General features: G+C 42.1%; 1 protein-coding gene and 1 long non-coding RNA gene across 2 annotated transcripts in view; one reads left to right on the plus strand and one right to left on the minus strand.

Annotated features, from left to right (window-relative positions):
• The window catches only part of LOC117067530 (acid-sensing ion channel 2-like), a 281,615-nt gene that overhangs the window by 103,239 nt on the left and 158,303 nt on the right, over nt 1-20,073 (plus strand). The window lies entirely within an intron of this gene.
• LOC117067531 lies at nt 5,231-17,665 on the minus strand. The gene is made up of 3 exons (XR_004430769.1): nt 17,652-17,665; nt 12,637-12,640; nt 5,231-5,342 (listed from the first exon to the last, which is right to left on the minus strand). It is a non-coding gene; the product is annotated as an uncharacterized LOC117067531 (long non-coding RNA).

Raw genomic sequence — 20,073 nt, forward strand, 5'->3', positions numbered from 1 at the left:
CCCTGCTTGTCCAGCAGGAGATGTCACCAGTCCTTCATAAATGTCACCATTAATAGCAGATAGCAGAGCAAGCTCTGTCTTGGGTTTTTTTGTTGTTGTTGTTTCTTTCATTTTTGAGACTGAGTTTTGCTCTTCTTGCCCAGGCTGGAGTGCAATGGCATGGTCTTGGCTCACTGCAACCTCCCCCTCCCAGGTTCAAGCGATTCTCCTGTCTCAGTCTCTCAAGTAGCTGGGATTACAGGCACCATCAACACGCCTGGCTAATTTTTGTATTTTCAGTAGAGACATGGGGTTTCACCATGTTGACCAGGCTGGTCTTGAGCTCCTGACCTCAGGATCTTGTCTCCATTTACAGTTCCATCTTTCATAAATATCCAAGCACTTTTTTGAATCCATGTATAACTTCTGCTTATAATATATTTTTATTAAGAAGGAAATGGAGGGAGAGAGAGAAGAAAGAGGAAGTGGGGAAGGAGTAGAAAAGAAAAAGATCTCAGTTTTCACGGTGTAGTGAAAAATAGCTTCAGTTTAATTCTCCAACATCCAAGCCCCCTCTTCCACTGAATAATGGGGTAGATCTGATTAATGGAGGATTAAGGAAAAGGCATGTAGCACAATTCTGGCCAATGAGAGAGGAAGAGCAGTTTGCTGGATGATTCTGGGGGATTGGTTTCTGTCTTAAGAGGGAGCTTTGTGAAGTCTGTCTCTCCTTCCTACCGATGTGAACAAGGAAGTTTGTAAGACAGATTGTGAGTAGCTACCCTGTAATCACATGGGGCATTAGGAAGAATCCAGCACGGTGAATAACAGGGTGTAGAGGGTTGTGGATCCTGTTGCCACCCTACTGGTGGCTATTCCTCCTCCTCGTACTCCTCCCCCTCCTCCTCCTCCTTCTCCTCCCTCTCTTTCTCCTCCTCCTCCTCCTTCTATGCCTTCTTCTTCTTCTTTTAACATTTTATAGCTGTATTGAGGTATGATCACCATAAAATATAAATTTTTAAATTGTGTTTAAAGTGTTTAATCTGATGAGTTGTGATAAATACATATACCTGTAAACCCATCAACACAATCCAAAAAAAAAAAAAAATTCCATTACTCCCCACCCAACAAAGTTTCTCCATGTCTCTTTGTAATTAATTCTTCCTTCCGTCTCCATACCAAGGAAACCACTGATCGATTTCTGTCAGTATAGATTAACTGGCAATTTCTAGAATTTTTTACGAATGGAATGATACAATGTTGTCTCTTTCTTGTCTGACTTCTTCAACTGAGGATGATTTTTAGACCTCTCCATGTTGTTGCATGTGTCAGTTGTTTATTCCTTTTGATTGCTGAGACATATTTCTATTGTGTAGGTATACTACTTTAAAAAAATCTTTTAGGTTGTTGGTGGAAATGTGGGTTGTTTCCAGTTCGGGGCTCCTACAAATAAAGCTGCTGTAAACATCCACGTACAAGCCTTTGCATGAATTTATGCTTTCTTTCCCTTGGGTAAATACTTAACAAGTGGAATACATAGGTCCTTTGGTAAGTGTGCACTTAACTTTTAAAGAAATTGCCAAACTGTTTTCCAAAGTGACTGTTCTATTTTACATCCCTGCCAGCATGTGCAAAAGTTCTAAATGCTCCGCATCTTCCCTGACACTTGGGATGGTCAGTCTTTATCATTTTAGCCATTATAATGGTGCTTAGTGTAGTGGCATCTCATTGTGGTTTTAATTTGCATTTCCTTAATGACTTCTGATGTTATTCATGTAGATCAATTTCTGGACTTTCTGTTCCATTGATCTATATGTCTATATAGTAATACCACAAAGTCTTGGTTATTATAGTTTACGCTAAGTTTCTTAGACAGTGTAAGTCCTTCAACATTGTTCTTTTTCAAAACTGACTATTCTAGGTCCTTCACATTTCCATATAATTTTTGGTATCTGCTTGTCAATTTCTATTTTTTAAAAGTCCTGCTGAGATTTTCATTGGGTTTCATTTAATCTATAAATCAATTGGGTAAGAACTGATGTTGTAACAATATTTAATCTTCCTGTCAATAGCATGGAATATCTCTGTATTTACATATGTGATCTTTAATTTCTCTCAGCAATGTTTTATAGTTTTTAGTGTATGACTCTTACATATATTTTGTCAAAATATATCCCTGTTTTATGTTTTAATACAATACTATTGTAAATGATTTTTTATTTTAATTACCAGTCATTTATATAGTGAACCAATTATACTATATTGAAACACAATTGATTTTTATTTTTCAATTGTGTGTTCTTCAACCTTACTAAACACATTTCTTAGTTTTGGTAACTTTTTAATAAATTCTTTAGGATCTTTTATGTAGATGATTATTTTATCTGTGAACAAAGTCAGTTCTACTTCTTCCTCTCCAAAGTATATGTCTTCTATTTGTTTTTCTTGTCTTACTGCACTGGCTAGGACCTTTGCTACAATGTCGAACACATGTGGTGAGAGCAGACACTTTGTCTCATCCTTGCTTTGCTTTGATGTTAGGGGAAGATCATTCACCCTTTCACCATTGAGTATTATCCAAGTCTTCTATATCCTCACTGATTTTCTGCCTATGTGTTATAAACATTGTTAAGAGAGGGGTGTCCCCAACTATAATTGTGGATTTGTCTGTTTTTCATTTTAGTTTATCAGCTTTTGCTTCATGTATTTGGAAGCTCTGTTGTTAAGTGTATACAGGTTTATTATTATTATTATATCTTTTGGTGAATTGACCTCTTTAACATTATGAGATGAACCTCTTTCTACCTGTAATACACATATTCTTTGCTCTGAAATCTACTTTGTCTGATATTAACAATGCCACTCCAGGTTTCTTTTTTAAGTGTTAGCATCCTTTCACTTTTATCTTTATCTTTATGCCTAATATCAGATCTTGCCTATAGTTGGGTCTTGCATTTTTCAATACAATCTAACAGTCTCTGCCCTTAATTGGGATGTGCAGACCACTGTATCTAATGTGATTATTGATGTCGTTGGGTTTAAACCTTCCAACTTATTTGTTTTCCTTTTGGCCCATCTGGTCTGTGTTCCCTTTTCCACTTACTTGTCCTGCCTTCTTTTAGATTAATGCACTATTTTTTATGATTCCATTGTATCTCCATTGTTGACTTCTTAGTCCCATCTCTTCACTTTCTGTTTTAGTGATTGCTGTAGAACGGGGTTTCTCAGCTCTGGCACTATTGGTATTTTGAGCCAGATAATTCTTTGTTGGGGGTTGTAGGGGGTTGTCCTGTGTTTTGCAGAGTGTTTAGCAGCATCCTTGGCATCTACCCATTAGATGTGGGTAATATCCATCCCCACATTGTGACACATATCCCCGTGGAGCACCCCTAAAACTACAGCTCTAAGGCTTACAGCATAAATCTTTAACTTATCACATTATATTCAAGCAAATGTTATACAACTGTATGTATAGTATCAGAAACTTACAAAAGTGTACTTCCCTCTCCCACACCCCATCTTTTTTGTCATACATTTTTCTTCTACATATGCTATAAACCCCACAACACGTTGTTATTTCTACTTTTTAAAATAATCTTTTGAAGAGATTTTAAAAATAAGAAAAAATATTTTATATTTACTCACATATTCTTTATGTAAATTCCGACTTCCATCTGGTATCATTTTATTTTCTGCTTAAAGGACTTGTTTCAGTATTTCATGTGGTAATTGTTTTCTGGTGATGAATTCTGTCATCATTTGTATGTTTGAAAAAAATCTTTACTTTTGTTATTGAAATATATTTTTACCAGATATATAATTCTAGGTTAACAGTTACTTTCTTTCAGTACTTTAAAGGTATCACTCCGCTGTTTTCTGGCTTTCATTGTTTCTGAGACATTTACTTTCATTTTTATCTTTGTTCCTCTGCATATAATGTATCTTTGTTTCTGGCTTCATTTAAGTTTTTCTCTTTATCACTACTTTTCAGCAATTTGGTTTTGATATGCTTTGATGTGATTTTCTACATTTTTTTATATTTGCAGTTCATTGATTTCTTTTTATCTATATGAGTTTAAATTTTTATCAATTTTGAAAGTCCTGGCTATAATTTCTTCAAATATTTTTCTCTCCCCTTCTTCTAGGACTCCAACCTCATGAATATTGGGTCTTTTTGTATTGTCCCACAGCTCACAGATAGTCCATTATTTTTATTTTGTCTTTTAACTCTGTGTATCATTCTGGATAGTTTTTATCACTGTGTCTTTAAGGTCACCGATCTTTTCTTTTGCAGTGTCTACTCTGCTGCTAATTCCAACCAGTGCATTTTTAAATCTGAGATATATTTTTCATCTCTAAAATTTTGCTTCGGGTCCTTTTTATGTCTTCCATTGTCTCCTTAGCATGTTCACACACACTTTTCTCTATCTTCTTGAGCAAATAATATATGATTATAGCAACTGTTTTAATGTTCTTGACTACTAGTCTGATTATTTGTGTCATTTTGAGGTCTATTTCTGTGGATTTATTTTTTTCCCTCATTGAGGGTCACAGTTTTCTTTCTTTTTTTTTTTTTTTTTTTTTTTTTTTTTTTTGCATCCCTGAGCATTTTTGATTGGCTATCAGGCATTATGAATGTCATGTTGTTGGATGTTATCATTTTTTTCAGTTCCTTTAACTGTTTGGGGGCCTTGTCCTGGGATGCAATTAAGTTACTTCAAAACAATTTGGGTGCTTCATTCATTTACATACTGTCTATGGCAACTTTTGCATTACCACAGAAGACTTAAACAGTCGAGACAGAAGCCATGTGGCCCATACATTCTATTAGGTGCAAAAGTAGTTGTGGTTTTGGACTGTGAATTTTAAATCATTATAACTAGGCTCAAACACATCTTTATTAAGCAAAATAGGAACCATTACAATCAACACCTTTTTGCCAATGAGAAATAAGCTTGTTTTTTCCTACAGTGTACAAATCCATGCTTCGGGATTTAACAAACTCTTGGAAAGCATTTTCTGCATCCTGCTCATTGTGGAAGCATTTTCCCTGAAATAAGTGGTCAAGTTGCTTGAAGAAGCAGTAGTTGGTTGGTGAGAAGTCAGGTGAATATGGCGGATAAGGCAAAACTTCATAATCCAATCCATTTGAAGTGTTGGTTGTTCGACGTGCGGTCAGGTGTTGTTGTGGAGAAGAATTGAACCCTTTCTGTTGACCAACACCAGCTTCGAGTATTGCAGTTTTTGCCGCATCTCATAGACTTGCTCAGCATGCTTCTCACATGTAATGGTTTCGCCGGGATTCAGAAAGCTGTAGTGGATCAGACCAGCAGCAGACCACCAAATAGTGACCATGACCTTTTCTCGTGGAAGTTTGGCTTTGGGAAGTGCTTTGGAGTTTCTTCTCAGTCCAACCACTGAGCCGATCATCACCAGTTGTTGTATAAAATTCACTTTTTGTCACACATCATAATCTGATCTAGAAATGGTTCATTGTTATTGCATAGAAAAAGAGTAGACAACACTTCAAAATGATGATTTTTAAAATTTTTACTCAGTGTATGAGGCACCCACTTATCAAGCTTTTTCACCTTTCCAATTTGCTTCAAATGCCAAACGACCATAGAATGGTCGACATGGAGTTATTCAGCAACTTCCTGTGTAGTTGTAAGAGGATCAGCTTTGATGATCAACTTCCGGTGGCTGGCCACTATGCCCCTCATCTTCAAGGCTCTCGCCCCCTTTGCAAACCTTCTTTAACCACCACTGCACTACACGTTCATTAGCAGTTCCTGGGCCAAATGTGTTGTTGATGTTGCGAGTTGTCTCTGCTGCTTTACGAACTATTTTGAGCTTAAATAAGAAAATCTCCCGAATTTACTTTTTGTCTATCATTATTGCCATAGTCTGAAATAAATATAAAATAAACAGCAAGTAATAAGTCATTAGCCAAAAAATAAAGCAAGAAATGTCCATTACAATGATGTATAAGGCCAGGGGCGGTGATTCACGCCTGTAATCCCAGCACTTTGGGAGGCTGAGTCAGGCAGATCATTTGAGGTGAGGAATTCGAGACGAGCCTGGACAACATGGTGAAGCCTCATCTCTACTAAAAATACAAAAATTAGCTAGGCATGGAGGCACATGCCTGTGATCCCAGCTACTCGACAGTCTGAGGCAGGAGAATCACTTGAATCCTGGAGATGGAGGTTGCAGTGAGCCGAGATCAAGCCATTACACTCCAGTCTGGGCAACAGAGACTCTGTCTCAAAGAAAAAAAAATGATGTATAACATAACTACATTTATTTAAGAATGTATCCCAAATATCAAATGGCAAATTTCAACAATGCAAAAACTGCAATTACTTTTGCACTCACCTAATAAAATATTTACTCTCTGGTCCTTCACAGAAAATGTTCGCTGACCTCTGCTTCAGATCCTTGCTTTTATGCTTTATTAGGTGGAGCCAGGACAGCCCTTGCCTATGGTGAATTTGTCACCACTTCTGAAGCAATACCCTCTGAGCACTCTACCCAAAGCCTGGAGTGTTTGTTACAAAGCTGTTCCACTCTGGCTGATAGAACACATCGTATTCCCAGCCTTGTGGGATCTGGGGGAGATTGTTCCACCTACGGTGGCTCTTTCCTCAGCCTTAGTAGTTTCCTCACATACGCAGTGATCAGTATTCCTTGAAGACTGAAGGGAGACCTTCTGCAGATCTCTGTTGCTTTCCTCTTGGGTACTCTATCATGTGAATTCTAGCTTTTTGGCCTTCCTGAATGTTTTACTCTGTCACTTCAACTCAGGAAGACTCCCAGCTCAGGGCTCTCCCTCCCTCCACCACAACCCAGAACTTCTCCTGGCAATAAGGCAGGGCGATTGTAGGGCTCACCTACGATTTGTTTGTTTCTTTTCTCTTGGGGAGCATTGCCCCCATACTGCCTGTTGTCCATGTCTGGAAAACATGCCAGGTTTCTTATGTGAGCTAACAATTCTTTACCGTGTGTGCCAAGTCGCTTTTTCCATTATGTGTAGCCAGAAATTTCCTAACAAAAATAGTCACCCAAGAGGATGGAGTGCTGGTTTTGAGGAGAATATATCATTCTCCTGAACCCTGAACAGCATGTCGTAAAGGAAATAGTAGGACAAACAAACAAGACCCAATCAAAAACTGAAAAACAACATATTGCTCTTAGAAAGGGATATTTTAAAATAGCTGAGTCTAATTCTTATGAATGCCAGTGGGCAGCATCACAGACCAGGCATGGTCAGTCTGAGTTCCATTGACGCTTCTGTTATTATTGTTGTTTTATTTCATTTTAATAAGAGATTCCAGAGAAAGTTTCAGAGGACTAGAATTGAGCAGATCTTTCAGGCAAATTTCTCTCTTTTATTAATGCTCTCAAAGGAGTGATGGGGTTGATTACTCCTGAGATATTTAGAGGATGTTTTAGGTCTGATGATGAATGTCTAATGAATTTAATGCATTTGCTTGTATTAAGCTGATGCTAAACTCCATGTAAATCTATACTACTTACTGGGATGATGAGTTCTGGAAGTTTAGTAATACAGGACTGTCTTTTACCATCCTAAATTTACTGTTGAATTGGAGCAAACCGAGCAAGGCCACAGGTTTCCAGGCCACTTACTTTGGACTGGTAGGTGCTTACCCCTGAGAGTCAGGTATCCAAAGGGATGCAGGGAGATGTGTAAATAGGGCAGCAAAGGATGGAAGTGGAATTGAGGGGCTGGACCTCTAGAGAATTTTCAGGCTTCAGATGAAACCAGGTCAAAGCAGGCAACATGGCCCTGCTCTGACCAGATGATCCTGAGCAGGTTCAGTAGTCACATTTGCAAAGTTTATCATGAAGGACACAGAGGACCCAGAGTTTGATACATTTGGGAGCTGACCGCAGGTCATGGAGAAAGTTCCATTTTAAATGCATAAGGCTTGGGGCTGGGTCCTTCCCTCCCTAAGTCTCAGGTGGCAGTGTTTTCAGGGAACTCCGGGCATTCATGACTTTGTCCATTTCAGCATGTCCTCTCACAGCAGTGCCTTTCTTAACTGATATGTTCCAGATGATGAGTTTTTATAGCGGCTATGTAGGCGGAGATGTTCTTCAGTGTTAACATAATGGTTGATGAGGTATTGAGCTTGCAGGCCGGACACCTTCATTCTGCTTTTATACTACACTATCTGAGTCCCTAAATAGCCAGGTGGATTTGGGCAAGTCGCTTTAACCTCCTGAAACATTAGTTCCTCCTCTCTAAAGGAAAGGGGTTGGGTTGTGTACCTCAATTGTAGTAATAGACTCCATTAACTCAGTACTATTTAATGCACCACTTGCTATAATAGACATTTCATATACAATGCTCAAATCCTCAAAATAGTCCTGTAATATAAGTATTTTTGTTATCGCAATTTGTCTGAAGAGGAAACTGAAGCCCAGAGATGTTAAGGGATGTGCCCAGATTTGCACAGCTAGGAGGTAACAGAGCCAGGACTCTGTGGCATGTCTTGACTCAAAACCAGAGGCTACTTTCTACCACTAACCAATTATTATGGTGCAAAGTATGATTGAGCATATACAGTTGGAATGCAGATCTTGAAATCTCATAGAAACCACAGGAAAATAGACCAAGAGGGTGTGGTTGGTGATCCATTTCTGCTTAGTTGAAAACTGCTGATGAAAGATACAATAAATGCATCACAGATACAATAAATGCTTCTTAATTTGGGTTTTACTCATCCAGATTTTGATAGAAAAGCAGATACAGTGTCTGTGTTTTTTGAGTAAATAGTTTGAAATAACATCTGCTACTGAGAACTTTGAGAGTTTCAACGAGTAAGGTAAATCATTTTAAAATCAGTATCCTTTTTCTAAAATTTAGGGCTCTCAAATTAAGCATTCTTTTCATGCATCAGCAACTTCTAAGTCCAGCAATTAATTACTATAATGGTAAAGGTCTTTTATGTTTATGATACAAGCTTGCATTCTGCAGGCTTATTATGAATTGTAATTTTTTTCATTAAGTCCCCTCATATTCATTATTTGCACTCTGTTATATCTTAGTTGGTAATTTATATAACATTTGAAAGTAATAAAACTATGTTTCATTAAAGTCTATGATTCCAGCTCTTCACTGAGGTTATTTTTGGCAAAAATAAAAGTTAGTTTCTGTGAGACCAATACTTTAAGAACTTACTGTCGAGTATGAGGAATTACACTTAGGGGTGGGGCAGATAGGCTTCAAATCTTACCTTTGCTTCTTAATCGCTGTGTGGCCTTGAACATGTCAGTTTCACCTCTCTGAACCTCATTTTCTTTATCTGTAAAATGGGGAAGATGATAACAATAGCGACCTCCTGTTAATGAAAGTTGTGAACTGTTTGAATAAATGAACCAAAGAAGTAATGAAAATTCACCAGTGCACTCATGAATCCAATATGGAACATTACTCTCTCTTTAAGAAAAATCAACTGGCAACTGTCACGTTGATAAGGATTTTGCTGGAAACCTGGGCGAGTTTGGGCGGGAATGAATTTACTTCTTTGGGAACAGCAGTCTACCATTGTGTACTTCACTCACGCTGTGTAGAGTGAAGAGCCTGCAACTCCTCCATTTAAATACAATGGCTCTGAAAAATACAATGACAAGGATCTCAAGGAGGTAATTTCAAAATTGCCACTGTTTTCTCCATTGCTGTCTATATTGATGTTGCCTTGTCCATTATGATAGAGAGAGAGGCTTCCTGAATCTCAAATATGTACTCAGCACAGGCAGGGAAAAGAGCGAGGTACTGAAAAAGAACCAATCAAAATTATAATGAGCTAATTATATTCTCTCGTAATTGAGACACTGATTTTCTTGATGGTGGTTCAACCCAGTCTGACATCTTCTTGCAACCTAGATAGAGCTGGAAAGTTTCAGATCACAAAACAGTAATAATGATAACAACAACAAATAGCATTTGGTAGACCTTCGGGGTTCACACAGGCTTTCCATTTATTATCTCACTGGTTCTTTGTAAGCACCCTGGAGAGTAAGTAAGAGAGTCAGCGGCAACCCCAGCTTTCCAGGTGCTCAGATCAAAACTTTTGACATCGTCCCTGTTTCTTCTTTTTTACAAAGTCCACATCCAACTTGTCAGCAAATCCTATTGGCTGTTCCTTCCAAATGTTCACTGACTACTTCTCCTCCACCCCTGCCTCCCTGCTCCAGGCTGTCACCCTATCATCCCTAGATTATTGCAATAACCTCCAGACTGTCTCCCTGTTTATGCCTTCAATTCACAATAGTTCTTAACCTAGTTGTCACACTGCAGCATTTTAAAAACAAAGCAGATCCTGTCAGTCTGCACTCAAAGCCCTGTATCCCTTTCCCATCTCACTTGAATTAAACATCAAAGTCACTGCAGGGTTCTACATGATCTGGCCCTGGCCACTATTACCTTCTGACTCCAGCTCCTGCCACACACTCCCTCACTCTGCTTCAAGCACACTGACCTCCTTACCCTTCCTCGAGCAGGCTGGGGGTGTGATTTTTGTTTGCTGGTTTTCTTGTGTTCACTGTTGTGCCCCTAGCTATATACTGGCTCAGTAAACATTTGCTTAACATCGTAATTTTAGAAAATAAACTCTGGAGCTAGATCACCTGGGTGTGCCTTCCAGATTTGCCACCTACTAATTGTGACCTAGATCAATCTCCTCACCTACAAAATGGGAATAATGGAAGTACCTATTTCATAGGTGTTGAGAGTCAAATTGGGTACCCCCTAAAAGGTATCTCCAAGTCCTTGTCCCTGGTACCTGTGTATGAATAGGGCTTTATTTGAAACTAAGTGCAAATGGAACATGCTGCTAGAATTGAGTTCAGGATCTCAGCATGAGATCATCCTGGATTGAGGGTGACACCCAGGTCCAATGACTGGTGTCCCTAAGAGAAAGGAAAGGGAGATTTGAGTTGCAGGGCAGAAGACCACATAAGCAGAGATCAGAGTCATGCTGCCACAAGCCAAAGAATGTTAGGGGCCACCAGAAGTCAGAAGAGGTAAAGATGGACTCTCCCTAGATCCCTCAGAAGGAGTGTGGCACTGCTGACATCCCAATTTCTGACTTCTGTGCTCAAGAACTGTGAGAGTATAAACTCCTGTTGTTTTAAGCCACCACATTTGCCATAATTTATTACTAGGATTGTTGAAAGGATTAATGATTTTTGTCTGTAATAAGAGAGTTTTATTGTGCTTAATAAGAGTGTTATTAAAAGTGTTTATTATTATAAACACTTTTGTGTTTTTCTATAAGTGTTTGCTATTAGTTTTATCCTTATTTTATACCCAACAAAACAAAGTGCTGAGAGGGTAAAGGACTCCTCCAAGAGCTCACAGCTGCTAAGTGGGGGGTTGAGGTCAGAACTCTGATATTGTGGTTCCAGGTCCTGCCCGCCTGCCTGACATTTTGACTACAGATGACCCCTGGCTGATGGTAATCTTGGTCATCAAGTCTCTTCCAGCTGCTAGTATCCTATGAACTGGCCAAGCACTTTTCAACGAAGAGGTTTTTATTTTTCCTTAGCCAACCAAAATTCCCCAAAGATTCTCTGAATTGCCCCAGGAGATGTCAAAATGTGAAGCAGAGCACAGCCGCATGGCCCTTCAGCCTGCCACAGAGACCAGAAGGAGCAGAGTATTGAACCAACCAGACTTGCTTGGTAGGACCACCACCTTTCCAGTGAACACATAGGTCTGAGCTGAACGTGCCACAGAAGTCCAAACACACAGGCTCCGGACATGGGGGATGCACCTTAATGTCATCAGTGGTTAGGAATCTGGTCAATAGGAAGTAGCTTCAGGAAGCACGATCTCTAGATGTCAGAGGGTCCCCAAATAGATGACAGTTCTCACAGCCCAGGTTCCCAGTAGAACTTTTTTTGGTAGATCAGCATCCTCAAATCCCTGCCAATGCCTGGTGGTGATTCCTGGACTCCCAGCAGGTGGCGGATGGTGAAAAGGTGGTGATGGTGGCGGTGGTGGAATGTAGAGAAGCTATTCCCTCCACCCACCTCACCAGCAAAGGATGGCAGATGCTCCTCCAGGTGAGGCTGGCTTCAAAGCATTCTGGGAACAGAGGGACCCAGCTGAGGGGACAGAAGCAGCAGGAGTACAAGGCGATCCTCCTGCTTCCATGGTGCCTCCTACAGGCACTGTCTGGTTACCCTAATTCAGACCATGCTCCTTTCCCTCATTGTGAGGCCTGGGATCATTCTGGTCACTAACAACATAACTAACAAATTACCTCCTTTAACTGAATGCATCTGGAATGCTCAGAGATTTCTAGTTTGAACAAGTACCTTTCTAAAAGGTGGAAGTAAATAGAACCATTGTTGGCCAAGTCCTGTTTTCAGTGAGTTAAGAGTGTGGGTCAAGATCCTCTAGTAAATCGTTCAATAGTTTCCTGGCCGTTCCTTTCCCATTGTTTTTATCCTTGGAGGATTTGAGGGGAGGTTACGTTTCTTAAAGCAGGAGTGGCTCTGCTGTTTATGTAGAGAGCCCTAAGAAGCAATCAAAGGATCTAAGAAGGAATTAGAGAGACTGCAACTACAAATGAAACGTCTCTGACGGAATCTGTAATCTATTTCTACTTTCATTCCACAAACATTTCTGCACCCCTGACTCAAGGAGGGCCATCAAATGGAAGGGAAGAACCTGTCAACAAATGATTACAAATGGGTGTTACCCACAATGGTAAGTCAGGATGAAAGGGCCATTTGAGCAGAGGTGCTAGCTCTGCAGCCATTTGCAGAAGCTCCATTCAACTTCTGGCCTCATCACCTATGAACTACAAAACCTTGTACACATCTCTTAACTTTGTGATCTCAGACTCTTCACCTGTAAAATGGCAGTAATACCTACCTATGGGGTTGTGAAGAGGGATGGTTTGAGATAATGTAGGATATAGCCCAGTCCCTAGCACGTGGTAGAGATACAACAAAAGTCTGTTCCTTTCTACCAGAAAAGTCCCAAAAAGGCTTTATAGAAAGCCGGGAACATTTTAACAGGTTCTGAGGACAAACAAAAGCCTGCCAGGTAGACTGGGATCCGTTTCAGGGATCCTTTTGACAACATTGTGCTTTCTGCCCAACTTTTCAGGAATCCATATGCCGGCTGACTGACAGTAATTTTACAAAGCCAGACGTGTCTGCATGATTTTTCTGGATCTCTTTTTATTTATTTATTTTAATTTAACGGTTATTTTGTGGTAGTTGCAAAACGTCCTCTAACTGCCAGCCACAAATCTGCCAGAAATCTCATAGGGGGTATTAAGTATGCCAAGAAACTGGAAGGATGGAAGGAGCTGGTTTCCTTCCATTAAAATGGAGTGAAGTCTTCCAGGTGGGCTGAATAGTGTTTGAGCCTAAAGAAGAGGAAGCCGAGTTTGAAGCTGCATGCATGCTCTCCTCCATCACTCCCCATTGTGATGGATAGTGCGTAATGGTTGTGCGTAAAGGCACCAAAGTTGTGCCAGGTTGCATTGGGCCCCGGGGAACCTTCAGTATCCAAGCCGCCAGTGAGCTTCCATTTCTCATGCACTTGGAATTCTGGCCAATGTGGGTTCTGGGCTGCAATGAGGAAGGAAACTTCAGCAGTGCCTTGGCTGTGCCAACCCTGGTGATGACTCTGGGCACTGCTACAGGGAGGCTGTCGGGGATGCAGGATCCCACTTGGCAGTAAGCCAGCTCATTCATGCTTATGTATGAGCGCACACACAGCTTCCCCTGCCTGCACGGGGCCCTCCTCTGTTGGGCTGTCCTTTTCAAAAAGGAACATTGGAAACTGATCCTCTAGGTTGGTGGAGGGACTCAGTGGAGAGATGATGCCTATCGGCTCATGCACCTAGAACTCAGATAGTTCTCCTGCTGCACACTATTCTCTCTGCCTGGGTGCCCACCCCCATCTTCTCTCCTGACCTTAAGACTCAGTTCAAATGCCACTGCCCCTGTCAACTTGACTGTAAGATCCAAAGCATAGGGGCTTTATGGTTTGATTTATCATTTCGTCCCTGGTGCCTAGCACAGTGCGTGGCAAATAGCAGGTGCTAAATAAATATTTGTTGACTGAATAACAAGCCAGGTCTTTACATTATCCCTAAAGAGCATGACTTCAAGTTTCACAGCTCCACATTTCATATCACACAGTTGTTTACATGTCTGTCTGTCTCTCTAAACTGGGGATTTTTTTTTGTATGACAGTCATATTTTAATTTTTTTAACTGACAGATACAAATTACATATATTTATCATGTACAATATGTTGTTTTGAAATAAGTATACATTGTGGAGTGGCTAAATCAAGCTAATGAACATATGTATTACCTTGCAAATGTTTTTTATGGTGAGAACACCTAAAATCTATTCTCTTAGCAATTGTCAGAAATATAATACATTGCAACTAACTGCAACCTAGGGATTCTTAACCCAGGGTCCATGGATAACCTTCAGGGGAAGGTAGGAACCCCCTTGAATTGTACACAGAACACAAGTGTGTGTGTTTGTGTGTATGTATGTGCATATACACTAGGGTTTTTTTTTCTGGGAAAAAGACCCTTAGTTTTGATCAAGTCTCACAGAGACCATGACCATAGTAAGGTCAGGAACTAGACTGGTCTCTAGAGGACTAGACCAGCCCCCTTTGAAACTAGGGCTCTGGCTGGCAAAACACCTGGCCCACAGTAGGTGTTCAAGACATGTTATTTGAGCAAGCAAGTAAGAGAATGATTTTAGGCCCTAGACTGGGTCTCCACCGTTACCAGATTCCCAGGCATTTATCCCTCCAGGAATAGCCTCCTCCACTCCCCAAGACTGGGGGGTTCAAAATTTCAGAAATGAGCACGTGAGCAGACAGTCTCCTCGTGCTTATCTCATACCGGGCTGTCAGCTGATGAGTGTCAGCTGCATCTTAGCAAGCCAGAAGCAGAATGTGGGTCATATATCCCAACTTCCTCTTTCTGAATGAAGCTGAGGCACCCATCTCCAGCTCACCCCTTTCTCTCCTAGCTTTGTCCACCAATTGTGACTTGTTGTGTTTGGTGTCCCCTTTATCTTAGCCCTCCTCTCTAAGACCATTTTTCTGCCTTCCTTTGTCCAAAGCCAAGTCCAGGATTCTCAGCATCATACTTCTTCTTTCCTGTTTCCTTTGCTCATTGTAAGTGCTATCTTTACTCAGTAATATAGGAGCTCCTCTTTACTAGTGGGTCTCGGGCTCCTGGAGGACCATCAACTCTATAACATGCAACATAAACTCTTCCTTGGTTTTCAATGAGTTGGATTCATTAGGCAGGTCAGAGGCCAGTGGAACACAGGGGATCCCTCTCCAAGGATAGGGGACTTCCTTTCCCACAAGACTTGGGCAGCCATTGAAGAGCTTCCCCACCCCGAATTAGCCCCATTATTACTCTGGAAGAATTGCAGGGGAAAACAAGGTGATTATCACTGGAAACCTTATTCCACTTATGGACACAAGTTGTCCCCAGTCACCTATACCTTGAATATGGAGCAAAGCCATCCAAATTCAGCATTGACCAGGTCAGATACACGGGTGCAGGTCTTGCTGCAAATCCATCTACTATCTTCTCCCTGCCCCTGTACCTATGGGAAGAGCCTGGCTGAGGCACATGCTCACCCTTCCCTTGGTGGCCATTCTACAACAGTGCTCGGGGATAAGACATCCAGACCCAGGGTTCTGGGGACAGCATTAGGTCTTTGAAAGATAGTGTGTGGGCTGCGTGTCCCTGAGCCTTAGTTTCCTCACCTGTGAAATTAGGGATAAATTCTCTTCCTCTGCATACTTCCCTGAATTGTCATCAAAATCAAATGGAAGAATGGTTTTAGTCCCTCATATTCAACAATGTGTGGCTTATGCCTGTAATCCCTGCACTTTGGGAGGCCAAGCAAATCCCTGCACTTTGCCATCCTGCTGTATGCCTGGGAGAAGGAGCAGATCTGTGACTTGCAAGCCCATTGTGCCCCAACTAAGATGTTGATGTGAGCTCCCCAAAGGCCAAATCACTTGAGCCCAGAAATTCAAGACCCCAGCCTGGGCAACATGGTGAGACCCCATCTCTGCAAAAAAATTTTTAAAACTTAGCTGGGCATGGTGGTGTATGCCTCCCAGCTACTCAGGAGGCTGAGATGGGGGAATTGCTTGAACCCAGGAGTTCAAGGCTGCAGTGAGCCATGATCGTGCCACTATACTTCAGCCTGGTCAACAGAGCAGGTGAGACCCTGTCTCAAAAAAGAGAAAAACAATTCTTTAAGCCCCTACGGTGTGCCAGTCTCTGGATGTATCAAGGGAAATGACATACACTCCTGGCCCTCAAAGATCTTGCAGTCCAGTGAGGGAGACAGACAAGCAATTGATTTCAAGGCAGCATGGACAGTGTTACAGCACTGTAGGGAAGCCCGCAGGACGCCGTCTGCCCAGCCCTGAAGGGTTACAGAGTGGAGATTCTCCAAGGAGGAGTAGGAGTCTGAAGGATGAACAAATGTTCACTAGAGAAGAGGAGATGAAGTACATTCCAGCAAGGGGAAAGAGCCTGTGCAGAGAGGCCAGGGGATAAGAACGTGGCATCTTTGTGGGGATCATCGCTTGCTGGGTGTACAGCACGAGACGCAGAGACAAAAGCAGGCACTGGGCCGTAGAGGGATGTCCAGATTAGGCTTTTCACAGAGAACAGTGGGGAGGGATGTCAAACAGAGGCACGGCAAATTCAGATTTATATTTTAGAAAGGTTGATCTTGGCCACAGGGTGGAGAATACACTGGAAAAGCAAGAAGAGAGCACTGAGATTGGTCAGGAGCCAAGTGGCGCCTCCCTGGGAAGAGATGGGAAGGTCTGAGTGGAGGGGGGAGCAGCGAGGAGGAAGAGGAGTGAGCGAATCGCACAGACAGGGGAGGCAGCAGCCTCTGGACTTGATGAACGAATGGGAAAGCTTTTACAAACTGAGAAATGCCGCCTCTTTAATGGCAGAGACCTTCATCAGTGTAAATGTGGGAACTACATTAAGTCATTTCAATCTGCCACAAGTGCCACAATACTACACATTCTGGTTGGAAAAAAAAGTAGGGTATTTTTCTTATTTGTGAATTTTTTTTTTTTCTCTCTAGTCCTACACAGGAAAAAAAAAAAAAAAAAAAAAAAAAACAACAATAAAATACCAATCAATGGGAATGAAGGGCTTTCAAAAATAAAGTGATGTAAACTCAGAACTATCTTTGGACATTGGGGGACACAAACTACCCACAAGATTTGCTTTTTGGAAACAGCTACTTGGAAGAAGTGCCCAGAATGTGCCCTAAAGAGATAAGAAGGAGAAAATCATCTAAGGCCAGATCAAACTTGGGGTTGAAAACTGTGCAAAGACTCAATGTCGGAGAAAGAAGTTTTGCAAAAGAAAGATGCCCAATCAGTACTAATTTAATAGGCCACTTTAGCAGTGGAAGAAGAAATGTTGATATTTTATGTCAGCTATTTTATAATCACCAGAGTACTTAGCTTCATGTAAGCCATCTCATATTCATTGGAAATAAGAGCAATTTTATTCATCAGAAAGAACTTTTCAATTTATAGCATCTTAATTGCTCAGGGTTTTAAATTTTGCTAAAGGAAGCTCCACTTTTGGCAGAAGTAGGGGGCAGGGAGAGAGAAGGGTACATCCACAAGGACAGAGGCACCAGGGCCAGTAGGGTAGCTGGTGACTGGATCAGTCAGAAAGGGGCTGAGTTATGCCATGAGAAGAAACAACCTCAAAATCTCAGTGGCTTAATACAACACAAGCTCATTTCTTGCTCAAGTTACATGTCCTATGTAGATCAACAGCAGGCAACTCAGGGACCCAGGCTCTATCTCCATATGAGCTTCCATAGTCACCAGGACACAGGCTCTGAAAGTGTCCTCCACGCAGGGACACATGCCCCTTCCTTTCATTGGGCAGGGCAAGTCACCTATGGCCAGAAGTCACACTGCAGGGCAGTGCCATCCTGCTGTATGCCTGGGAGAAGGAGCAGATCTGTGACTTGCAAGCCCATTGTGCCCCAACTAAGATGTTGATGTGAGCTCCCCAAAGGCCAAAACCAAGTCTTATTAATTGGTATCTCTAGCATGTACACATCATCTCTCAAAGAGTAAGTGATGGTGAGTCTTCGATGAATGAATGAATGGATGGATACATGGATTTTTTTTTTTTTTTTTTGAGATGGAGTCTTGCTGCATCACCCAGGCTGGAGTGCAGTGGTGCGATCTCGGCTCACTGCAACCTCCACTGCCTGGGTTCAAGTGATTCTCCTGCTTCAGCCTCCTGAGTAGCTGGGATTACAAGCATGCACCACCACACCTGGCTAATTTTGTATTTGTAGTACAGACGGGGTTTCACCATGTTGGTCAGGCTAGTCTCAAACTCCTGACCTCAAGTAATCCACCTGCCTCGGCCTCCCGAAGTGCTGGGATTACAGGCGTGAGCCACTGTGCCTGGCCCCATGGATTTGATTTTCAGAACTTGTTGAACTTTCCTAAATCAGTGGGTCCAGGGAAGTCTGCCTCTGTTCTTTCACCTGATTGTCTTCAGGGCTTTCTAGACCCCCAGAAGTGAATGTACTTGGCTTCAGAGCAGACCTCCGAGGCAGCAGAGGCACCTGTGAGGCCTCTATGGCACCAGGTTAATGGAGTAACTCAATACTTCAAAAGCGACTGTCATCTGATTGCCTGGAACACAGGAATTAGCCAACAGAGGCTGAGGTTGGGGAAAGGGAATCACTTCAATGGTGTCCTTACTTTGTGTTAGGCACAGTGCCTGTAGCTTCTTCTAAGTTTGCTAATGTGATTCTCATGGCAGTCCCATGAGGAAGGTACTGTTCTGCCTTTTTACCAATGAGAAAACTTACACTTAAGGAGCTTAAGACATTTACCCAAGATCTCATGGCTGTTAAATGGCTTAGAACCCAGACCTGTCTGGTGCAAAGCTGGTGCTTCTAAAAGCTGGTGCTTCTAACCATCAGGCTGGCTGTCTCTTCTACAAACGAGTAGAAGAAGACACTGCTTCAGAGCATTTTGTTTTCCTTATGAACTTTCAGCCATGGGTGGCACTTTCTTTATTTACCCTCCAGGAGGCAGGAAGGGGGCCAAGACAAATGCATCCTCCAGTCTCCCACTCAGCTCCTCCTTCCTTCACCACATCCCCAACATCTCACTTTCTGTTTGAGCCTTCAGCCTCTTCAGCAGTGTGGAAGAGCAGGCCCCATAAGCTTGGCACTGAGGTACCTGGGGTCTGTGGTGGCCATGTTTTCTGCTGCCTCAAGTCAGTCAGGCTGTGCTGTTCCACACACATTCAGGCTGCCACCCCAGATAGCCTGTTTCTCATTATCTCCCTCTCAGGGGCGGTCTAAGGAAAAGGGAGTAAGGAATCAGATGGATGTGCCCCAACCCTGGCTCCCCTTCACTCTCTATACGACCTGACTTGGGAGTCTGCCTCATCTTCTATAGAGCAGGATGGGGTTGTAGAAAGAAGGAAGGAGCATGTACTGTATGCCAGACGTCTTCCATGCTGAGTCTCAGAGTATCTCCATGGGGAAGGGAGTAATGAGTAACGTCCCCTCTGGCAGATGAGAAAACTGTGACCAAACTGATTAAGGAATGAGATCACGGGCCCACAGCCAGGCACAGGAGCAGCCCAGATTCTAGCTCTGGTTTGCCTCTCTCCAAAGCTAATATTCCTTCCACTACACCCATAGATCTCAAACTTTTGCACGAAGTGAAGTGACAGCTGGAAGTCTTGTTGAAATGCCCCAACCTCACAGTTTCTGATTCAGGAGGACCAGGGTAAGGCCTGAGAATCTTCATCTTTACCTAGTCCCCAGGTGATGCTGAGGCTACCAGTCTGGGGGCCACACTTTGAGAACCACTGCATTCCACCATACTACTGAGTTATCTGAACTGTAAGAGCTCGTAGTTGAGAAGTTCTCATGAACCCTGAAGTTCCGTGCAAGGGAGAAAACATTACTATCACAGAGTTCCCTCTTGATGGGTAACTAGCATCTCTACTA

The sequence above is a fragment of the Trachypithecus francoisi genome, unplaced genomic scaffold (genome assembly GCF_009764315.1).
Source record: "Trachypithecus francoisi isolate TF-2019V2 unplaced genomic scaffold, Tfra_2.0 Lachesis_group20, whole genome shotgun sequence".
Lineage (NCBI taxonomy): Eukaryota > Metazoa > Chordata > Mammalia > Primates > Cercopithecidae > Trachypithecus > Trachypithecus francoisi.